Raw genomic sequence first — 9,295 nt, forward strand, 5'->3', positions numbered from 1 at the left:
CGCCCGCTTGTTTGCCTCAGCCACAAGCAGAAAAGTACGCACGCCATTAATGAACTCGGGAGAGCATCAGTCATCGTACATCCATTGCCGGCTCATCTTCAATACACAGCACCGATAACACCAAATTAATAAAATACATAAAGTTCATACATAAAGATCATACAACACTTAAATGCAACAAACAAAGGACTCTCTAGCTAAATAATTTAAATGCAACAACAATTGCGATCAAGATCGCAACTAAGGTAACCATTGATCCAACAACATAATGATACCAAGCCTCACTATGAATGGCATATTTTCTAATCTTTCTAATCTTCAAGCGCATTTTCTCCATCTTAATCTTTTGATCATTGACGACATCGGCAACAAGAAACTCCAATTCCATCTTCTCCCCCTCAATTCTTTTCAATTTTTCCTTCAAATCTTCGTTTTCTCTTTCAACTAAATTTAACCTCTCGACAATAGGGTCGGTTGGAATTTCCGGTTCAACTACCTCCTACATGCAAATATCTATGTCAACTTGATGGGCATAATTTGTCATAAACATGAAATGCAATGAATAGTTTTAAAAGAGAATATACCACATCCGAATCATAACCCGGACGAGGGCCGACGGGGATGGATATCAAAACCATGGCACTATGTATAACAAACAACGTATGGGTAAGATAATTATACGAGTAACTATATATCCAAATCACACAAACATCAATTTTTTATATAAAACTTCATGAACAAGAGGCTCACCACAAGGTGGTGCCGGCGACGGGACGTTGCGAGCGATCGACGGTGGTTACGACGGAGATTTAGAAGGTACTAAGTAAACCACACCTACATATGCAAACTAAGTGTTATTTTTGACCTCAAATTGCATATAAATCAAATACTAGCACATATATATAATTCCTCCCAAATTACTAAACTCAAAAATCAATCACTATATAAAGCATTGCACGAGCTAATCTAGCAATAAGAGATGAAAGGTAAAAGTTGCTAACCTTTGTGATCATTTGAATGAATGGGGGCCTTCAAATCTTGACAAATTTTGGGCAAAATGTGTGATGATCTTGAGAGGAAGAGGTAAAAGAACAGAGAGGAGAGGGTAAAGGGGAAGAACAGAGCGAGCTCGGGTGGATGAAGGGTCTATGTAGGACGACCTTTAGTACCGGTTCGTGATACGACCCGGTACTAAAGGTGCTGGAGGGGCCCGGACTGACAACATCCTGCCACCACTCACATTAGTACCGGTTTGTGGCACGAACCGGTGCTAAAGGTTCGCCACGAACCAGTACTAATGAGAGCGGCCGGCTAGTCGTTGGAACCGGCACTAATGCACACATTAGTGCCGCCTCAAATTCAAACCGGCACTAATGTGATTCACGTTTGACCCTTTTTCTACTAGTGCCAGTAGGCCCACAGGCACAGAGAGTGGATTTAGGCCCGTAAGCCTGCAGTAGAGAGGAGCTCGAAGTGGTCGGCTCGGCAAAGCTTATAAACCACTCCAAGCCCCTCTCGACTAGCAAGGTGGGACTAAACATCCCACCGCACTGCGCCAGTTCTAGCACACAACCTTTGGTCCCGGTTGGTGCCACCAACCGGGACTAAAGGGGTGCATTGGTCACGGTTCGTGGCACCAACCGGGACCAATGCCCCCCTTTAGTCCCGGTTGGTGGCACCAACCGGGACCAAAGGCCGCCGCTTCCCGCCCTTTGGGCTGCTAAAAAGAGGCCTTTGGTCCCGGTTGGTGGCACCAACCGGGACTAAAGGGGGCATTGGTCCCGGTTTGTGCCACGAAACGGGACCAAAGCCTTTGCTATATAAGCAACACTTGGGAAATTTTCAGATTTCCCTCGCCAGTTGCCCCCGACGACGCCGACCTCCTCGACGCCGCCAGGCTGCCCGTGCTCACAGTCACCGTCGCCCCGCGCCCCTGCCCGTGCTCGCCGTCGCCGCCCGCTCCTCATCGCCGTCGCCCTGCCCCTGCCCCGTCCCGCCCCCGCGCGCTGGCGCGCTCGCCGCCCCCGCCGTCGCCTCGAGCTCCCCTGCTCGCGCGCGCCGCCCCGGCGCCCCGAGCCCCTGCCTCTTCACCGTCACTGTCGCCGCCCGCTCCTCGTCGCCGTCGCCGCCCTGCCCCCGCGCGCCGGCGCCCTCTCCTGCCCCCGCGCTGTGAGCCGCTGCCCGGCTCTATTTTTTTATTAGTTTAATTTTTTTTCATATATATATAATGTATATGTGTATGTATGTGGATATATGTTTTTTATTTTTATTAGTTTAATTTTTGTTCATTCGAGGGGGTCGACGGTCGCCGATGGGTCGAGGGTCGAGAGGGGGTCTAGGGTCGCCGAGGGGTCGAGGGTCTAGAGGGGGTCGACGGTCGCCGAGGTGTCGAGGGTCGAGAGGGGGTCTAGGGTCGCCGAGGGGTCGAGGGTCGTCGAACATGAGAGGAAGAAGAGGATAAAAAAGAAGAGGAAGAAGACAAAAAAGAGGAGAAGAAAGAATAGAGGAGTTCTTCTCCTCTATTCTTTCTTCTCCTCTTTTTTTCTTCTTCTTCCTCTTTCTTTTATCGGGAACGAGGGTCGAGAGGGGGTCTAGGGTTGCCGAGGGGTCGAGGGTCGTCGAACATGAGAGGAAGAAGAGGATAAAAAAAGAAGGGGAAGAAGAAAAAAAAGGGGAGAAGAAACAATAGAGGAGTTATTCTCCTCTATTCTTTCTTCTCCTCTTTTTTTCTTCTTCTTCCTCTTTTTTTATCGGGAACGAGGGTCGAGAGGGGGTCTAGGGTCTAGAGGGGGTCGATGGTCGCCGAGGTGTCAAGGGTCGAGAGGGGGTCTAGGGTCGCCGAGGGGTCGAGGGTCGTCGAACATGAGAGGAAGAAGAGGATAAAAAAAGAAGATGAAGAAGAAAAAAAAAGAGGAGAAGAAAGAACAGAGGAGTTCTTCTCCTCTATTCTTTCTTCTCCTCTTTTTTTCTTCTTCTTCCTCTTTTTTTATCGGGAACGAGGGTCGTCCAGGGTCGCCGAGCGGTAGAGGAAACCCTAAATAGCAAGTATCGTGGGTGTGAGATACATGTGGCCGTCGGTGTCGGACACTACATCCACGACACCGACGGCCACATGTATCTCACACCCACGATACTTGCTATTTAGGGTTTCCTCTACCGCTTGGCGACCCTGACCCTCTTTCTTCTCCTCTTTTTTTCTTCTTCTTCCTCTTTTTTTTATCGGGAACGAGGGTTGTCGAGGGTCAGGGTCGCCGAGCGGTAGAGGAAACCCTAAATAGCAAGTATCGTCGATGTGAGATACATGTGGCCGTCGGTGTCAGACACTACATCCACGTCCCACAAGTGACACGGGCTTCTACGCCCACGTCACTTGTGGGACGTGGATGTAGTGTCCGACACCGACGGCCACATGTATCTCACACCCACGATACTTGCTATTTAGGGTTTCCTCTACCGCTCGGCGACCCTCAGCGACCCTCGTTCCCAATAAAAGAAGAGCAAGAAGAAGAAAAAAGAGAGGAGAAGAAAGAATAGAGGAGTCTCCTCTATTCTTTCTTCTCCTCTTTTTTTTCTTCTTCCTCTTCTTTTTTTATCCTTGATGTGTTGTCGAGGTCACCCCAACCCCTAGAGAAGCAGCGTCGAGGCCACCCCAAACCCTAGAGAAGCAGCGTCGTGGCCACTAATTAATATTAGTTCTACGTTTGCCACTAATATATCCATTTGTCATGTTTGAATAATAATTGCCATGTTGTAAATATTTGTAGAAACTATGGACACCGCCCGAGACGAAGTACAAGAAGAGTTGTTGGGGGACATAATCGCACGAGGAAGTGATGCCGTCTGCTCGTTGTTTCTCAATGACACCGATGGTCTGGAAGCAGCTGGCTATGATTATGATGGCTCCGGTGACCTAATGCCGGTGCAAGAAGGAGCCCGTGAGGATGGCTCTAGGGACCCAATGCCGGTGCAAGAAGGAGACCGTGATGACTTCTCCGGTGATCGAACCGAGTCCGGCCAGGTATATATATTAGTTAAGCTTGTGCTGATAGCTAATTGATGCATTCATTATTTTGGTATGTACACATATTAATTAAGTCTTTATTCCTTTTTCTAGCCCTCCGGATCAAGCACAACTTCGGTAAAGAGACGAGGCCCGAAGAAAAAGTTGAGCTCGGATGAAAAGTTTGAGATCATAGCAATCGCGCCCGACGGCCAACCGATTGAACCCCTCCGGACAAAGAGCGCATTTGTTGCTCAGTGCGGAGTTATTTTAGTTTTTCAATCAATTGGCCCTCGATAAAGCAACGGTAACCTGCTACTGTCTGTGACCGTTGCTTTATCGAGGGCCAATTGATTGAAAAACTGAAAGAACTCCTCAAATGGAACATGCAACAGTTCAATTCCAATGAGGTCATGCTCCTTTTTAACTCTCACATACAAAGTACTCCTCCCCCAGACTCTCTGCAGATTTTCAAGTACCAATCATGCAATCTTCGCATCATCGTTGATAGAGATCTTTCATCTTTGACGAGAGGCTTCCCGTACTCGTATCTTTGTATCTGCACCTCCATGAAATCATAATGTACATCGTCGGGCAGGTAATCGCCAATATTGCTATAATCGGGCACCATCCTCGGATCATTAGCGATAATGTCGCTAGGCACCTTGAGCGGGGGGCACGATTGCTTCGCTTGTTTGCCGAGCTGGGCAATTTGTTTCCCAGCTCGTCGTTCTTTCAGCCTTTGATCACTGACAGTACTTCCCGACCGCTCCGCTTCGGCAAATACCTTTCCAATAATGCGCTCATAGTTTCCTTTCGGCGGAGACTTGGGTGGTTTTGTCAGGGCAGCCAGAGTGCGCTTCGCTTTCACCGGATCTACCTTCACCTTCGGAGGTGGATGTTTCTTTGCTTTCACCCCTTCAGAGAAGTTCCTCACTTCTTCTCGCGCGATCTCGGCGTTCTCCTACGTGTAAATCATTGACCATAGCAAGTACGTGATCACCGATACGCATGGTGGGCTTCTTCCGGTGATCTGCCTCGCCTTTGAAATGCTTGCCTATCTTTCGACATTGATGGTTGATCAGAAGAAATCGACGATGGCCCAGGTACACATTCTTCCTGCATTTGTCCAGGTATATACTTTCAGTGTCATCTAAACAGTGCATGCATGCGTGGTATCCTTTGTTTGTCTGTCCTGAAAGGTTACTGAGAGCGGGCCAATCGTTGATGGTCACGAACAGCAACGCCTTTAGGTTAAATTCCTCCTGTCTGTGCTCATCCCACGTACGTACACCGTTTCCATTCCACAACTGTAAAAGTTCTTCAACTAATGGCCTTAGGTACACATCAATGTCGTTGCCGGGTTGCTTAGGGCCTTGGATGAGAACTGGCATCATAATGAACTTCCGCTTCATGCACATCCAAGGAGGAAGGTTATACATACATAGAGTCACATGCCAGGTGCTGTGATTGCTGCTCTGCTCCCCGAAAGGATTAATGCCATCCACACTTAAATCAAACCATACATTCCTTGGGTCCTTTGCAAACTCATCTCAGTACTTTCTCTCGATTTTTCTCCACTGCGACCCATCAGCGGGTGCTCTCAACTTCTCGTCTTTCTTCCGGTCCTCACTGTGCCATCGCATCAATTTGGCATGCTCTTCGTTTCTGAACAGACGTTTCAACCGTGGTATTATAGGAGCATACCACATCACCTTCGCAGGAACCCTCTTCCTGGGGGGCTCGCCGTCAACATCACCAGGGTCATCTCGTCTGATCTTATACCGCAATGCAACGCATACCGGGCATGCATTCAGATCCTTGTATGCACCGCGGTAGAGGATGCAGTCATTAGGGCATGCATGTATCTTCTCCACCTCCAATCCTAGAGGGCATACGACCTTCTTTGCTGCGTATGTACTGTCGGGCAATTCGTTATCCTTTGGAAGCTTCTTCTTCAATATTTTCTGTAGCTTTTCAAATCCTTTGTCAGCCACAGCATTCTCTGCCATCCACTGCAGCAATTCCAGTACGGTATGAGTTTTGTGTTGCCATCTTCGCAATTGGGGTACAACCCTTTTTTGTGATCCTCTAACATGCGATCGAACTTCAGCTTCTCCTTTTGACTTTCGCATTGCGTCCTTGCATCGACAATGACCCGGCGGAGATCATCATCATCGGGCACATTGTCTGGTTCCTCTTGATCTTCAGCAGCTTCATCCGTTGCCACATCATTGGGCACATCGTCTGGTTCCTCTTCATCTTCACCAGCTCCCCCCGTTGCAGCATGACCGTATTCAGGGGGCACATAGTTGCCATCGTACTCTTCTTCTTCGCCGTCTTCCATCATAACCCCTATTTCTCCGTGCCTCGTCCAAACATTATAGTGTGGCATGAAACCCTTGTAAAGAAGGTGGGAGTGAAGGATTTTCCGGTTAGAGTAAGACCTCGTATTCCCATATTCAGTGCATGGACAACACATAAAACCATTCTGCTTGTTTGCCTCAGCCGCATTGAGAAACTCATGCACGCCCTTAATGTACTCGAAGGTGTGTCTGTGACCGTACATCCATTACCGGTTCATATGCGTGCATTATATATAATTAAGTGTCCAAATTAATTGAAGTTCATCATCACATTAAAACCAAAGTGCATACATAGTTCTCATCTAACAACATATAGCTCTCCAGAGCATCTAATTAATTAAACCATACATTTAAACTATGTAAAACATTTCAATGCGAAAACAAATGCGATCATAATCGCAACCAAGGTAACAATTGATCCAACAGCATAATGATACCAAGCCTTGGTATGAATGGCATATTTTCTAATCTTTCTAATCTTCAAGCGCATTGCATCCATCTTGATCTTGTGATCATCGATGACATCCGCAACATGCAACTCTAATATCATCTTCTCCTCCTTAATTTTTTTTATTTTTTCCTTCAACAAATTGTTTTTTCTTCAACTAAATTTAACCTCTCGACAATAGGGTCGGTTGGCATTTCCGATTCACATACATCCTACATAAATAAAATCTATGTCATGTTGGTCGGCATAATTTTCATAAACAATAAATGAACCAATAGTTATAAAGATAATATATATACCACATCCGAATCATAGACAGGACGAGGGCCGACGGGGGCGGATACCAAAACCATCGCACTATATAGGATGCAATAATAAAAGTAAGAAAATAATACAACTATCTATGTAAACATACAAGTAAGAATATTTTTCCTTTCAGAAAGAAGATAAGAACAAGTGGCTCACCACGGTGGTGCCGGCGATGAGCTCGGCGCGGGTGATCGACGGCGGTGAAGACGGGGACGGGGCGTGACGGACCGCTAAACCTAGACAAATATTAAGGAAAATGGAGATTGGAGGTCGAGCTTGGAGAGGAGAAAGCTTAAGTAGTGTGGCTCGGGCATTCCATCGAACACCTTGTGTGCATAGGAGGTGGGCTAGAGCACCACCAAGCCCTCTCCCCCTCGGCCAGAAAAAAACAGAGCTGTGTGCTCTGCTCTTACGCGAGGGGGTATATATAGGCACCTCATTGGTCCCGGTTGGTGGCATGAACCGGGACTAAAGGGGAGCCTTTGGTCCCGGTTCAAGCCACTAACTGGGACCAATGGTGGTAGGCCAGGAGCGAGGCCCATTGGTCCCGGTTCGTCCCACCAATCGGGACCAAAAGGTCCAGATGAACCGGGACCAATGGCCCACGTGGCCCGGCCGGCCCTCTGGTCTCACGAACCGGGTCCAATGCCCCCATTGGTCCCGGTTCTGGACTGAACCGGGACTAATGGGCTGACCCGGCCTGGACCAAAGCCCTGTTTTCTACTAGTGAGGGGATCCGGCTCCATGCATTTGGAAAGAAAAAGAAGGCACATCCAATCCATTAACCCAGCACCGACATAATTTTGTAAACTGTTGTTGTCAAAAGCAAGAGTCTTATTCGTATGAGTCAAGATTCTGAAATCCCATTAACTAAATGTAATTATGTCTAAAAACAAGCAACCTTTTGGATAGTTAAGATAGCACTTAGTGAAACAAGGTTTATGTGTTTAGGCTCTAAATATACCATAACAAAAAATAATCTACTTTTACTAAAGTTTAGAGAACAAACAAATGCAAATTCAGTTACCACTCTAATCACATTTCACGAAGTCCAGTATTGAACCATACCACCGAGTTAAACCAAGATATGTACACGATCCATATCAAAGATATTGTCTGCCTCACTTCACTTGCACGAATCTCAGATGTGGCATGTAAATGCATCTAACATTTGGGGCTTTCTACCTCGCCATGCGACCGCAACGTCTGACTAATATTATGTAAAAAAAGGAAAAATAGAAGTATCAGAGCAAAACGGTGAACAACTCACCTGCAGCAAGATGCCGTTGGCCCTATCAAAGCTGCAGTTGTAGCATTTCATGTTGTCCTCAAAGAACACCTCAAGCTTGTACCTCCGGGAATCATGATTCAGGTACAGTTCTATGAGCCGCTTCCCTGGGATGATCTCTACACGGATGCTGTCTCAAGAATTAGCCACCTCGAATTTGCGCTCAGCGTCGCAGTTGCCTACAAGGAGGTGTGCATTGGCTGCATGGTGAGATACGTCGGGCGCGCGGGGAAGACGGTTCTCCGGGGCAGGGGAGACGGAGAGGAGGGAGCCAAGGAAGCAGGGTAGGCGAGTTCGGCAGCGAGGGCTGCGGTGGCATTGGAATCGAACTGAACGGCACCTTTGCCTCGACTTAGCTAGCCGCGTTGGGCCGCGGCGACCTCGCAGGCGTACGCTTAGCCAGCAGCGGCAACGGTGGAATTGAAGGCTAGAAGCTCCCTAGTGACGGCGGAGGGTGAGATATTACAGACTCACACCATGGCCGTGTGGAGGCGGGCCCAGCACTGCTGGCGCCATTGCTAAGGAGCTGTGAGGAGCTGAGTAAAGCTCTCAATGGTAATGCACTTTTCATTCACCACATTTGTGCTTCCCTTGCTGCCATCATTCTCCACTTAAAACTTGGGGCTGTACATGATCATTTTTCTTTCTTCATTGGCAATGAAAGTTCAACTAATTAGTGTATTAATAAGTGGCATCATTTTTTGGTTATTATCTCCAGATTAGAATATATACCTTTGCTTCATTCCTGGTTGAAACAGCAGATTCAGTTGCCTTGCTCTTTCCCTTGTGCAACTTATCAAGCCAAGTTTTCTTTCTCTTTGAATTTTTGGATTGACAAGGTTGCACAACCTTAACTAATATTGTAGATGCAAAATTGAAAGAAT

The 9,295-nt window shown here is 47.4% G+C and overlaps 1 pseudogene; it reads right to left on the reverse strand.

The window, feature by feature from the left end:
* The window catches only part of LOC125531390 (putative RNA-dependent RNA polymerase 2), a 69,344-nt pseudogene extending 60,417 nt beyond the window's left edge, over positions 1–8,927 (reverse strand).
* Between the last annotated feature and the right edge of the window lie 368 nt (positions 8,928–9,295).

This window comes from Triticum urartu, chromosome 1A, assembly GCF_056163025.1.
Source record: "Triticum urartu cultivar PI428250 chromosome 1A, HENAU_Tu73, whole genome shotgun sequence".
NCBI lineage: Eukaryota > Viridiplantae > Streptophyta > Magnoliopsida > Poales > Poaceae > Triticum > Triticum urartu.